Raw genomic sequence first — 1,767 nt, forward strand, 5'->3', positions numbered from 1 at the left:
GTTTTTTATTACATTTCATATTTCATTGGCTGTTATTGGGTTATTGAGAGTTGTTATATCTTCTTCATTCAGTTTTGGTAATTTATACCTCTCGAGGAATCTGTCCATTTCTTCTGTGTCTTCTATTGTATGAAAGTAAAGATTCTCAAATTAGCTACTGAGAATCTTCTGAATTTCCACTGGGTCTGTGGTAATTACATGCTTTTCATTCCTTATGGCTTGTATTTCAATTTTTTCTTTCCTCTTTTTGATGAGGTTATCTAGGGGCTTATCAATTTTATTTAACCTTTCAAAGAACCAGCTTTTAATTTATTAATTCTTTGAACTGTTTTTCTTTTGTTTCAATTGAATTAGTTTTTGCTCTAATCTTTATGATTTCTTCCCATCTTTGGACTTTGGGTTTGATTTGCTCTTCCTTTTCTAGATGTTGAAGGTGCAACATCAGGGTGTTTATTTGTTCCCCTTCTGTCTTCCTAATGTGTGAGTTCACAGCTATAAATTTCCCTCTAAGAACTGCCTTCATTGCATCCCATAAATTCCGATAAGTTGTGCTTGAATTTTCATGGAATTATAAGTATTGTTGAATTTCTTGTTTAATTTCATCTGTGACCCATTGTTTGCTGAGTAGAGTGTTGGTTAATTTTCATGTATTTATGGAGTTTTTCTGGTTTGTTTTGTCATTTAATTCCACGTTCATTGCACTGTGGTCAGATAATATGCATGGGATAATTTCTGTTTTCTTGCATATACTTAAGCATGACATATGGACTACTATGTGATCTATCTTAGAAAATGACCCATATGCAGCTGAAAAAACGTATACTCAACTGTAGTTGTGTGGAACACTCTTTGTATGTCCACAATGTACATTTGTTCCAAGCTCTGGTTCAGTTTTGCTACTTCTTTGCTAATTTTTTGTCTGCTTGACCTGTCTTTTAGGGATAAGGGGGTGTTAAAGTGTCCTGTTAAGATTGTGGTATTGGATAATAAATTTTTCATGTCTATCCTGTATTGTAACACCATGTATCTCAGTTATGTCCCAAATTCTCTGATCAAGGAGAATATCAAGCCAGAAAGGAAAGTGATCATTGATGTAGAGTGTGCCTAAGGAGAGTCAGATGGAGAGAAAACATTTTCTAAGTCTTTCACAGAGAGCAAGTTGGTCAAGCAATGGCCATGACTGATGTACATGGCTTACACTTACAAAGGTTCCACATACTGCATTACCTGGTTTCAGGATAAATCCTGAGAGGATTTGACTGACTTTATCAGATACAAAAGTTACATTTCTTGTTATATAGTTTTTGCTTTGTCTTGGTCTTAACCATCCAGCAGAAAAGTATAAAAATGAAGTATAAAAAGTAAAGCCATATTAATATGCTGAGTTGTAAAAGACTCAAATCAACAACTTTGGATATTGACAGGCTTACAGAAAACCTACTACTATTATGGATTACTGGACTATATTGGAATATTTTGCTGAATTCATGCACCTACAATATTTAAATGGCAAAGGAATATCCTTCTCTGACAAAACTGACCAAAAAAGGGGGTTACAAATGAACTACCAGTTGTATCTGGTACTCAAAAATGTTAAGAGAGATATACAGCTGCATTCTCTTACTTCAATGAATAAAGAGATTTGTTGTAATAATGTTTGTGGACAGGATATCATGTCTGCATCTTTCAGTGAATAACCACTAAGACAACAACATGCAATGTATTAATTATTGTAACTGTGCTAGTACTTGGTTTTGAAACTGTCTC

Source organism: Octodon degus, unplaced genomic scaffold, assembly GCF_000260255.1.
Source record: "Octodon degus isolate 3935 unplaced genomic scaffold, OctDeg1.0 scaffold00367, whole genome shotgun sequence".
Lineage (NCBI taxonomy): Eukaryota > Metazoa > Chordata > Mammalia > Rodentia > Octodontidae > Octodon > Octodon degus.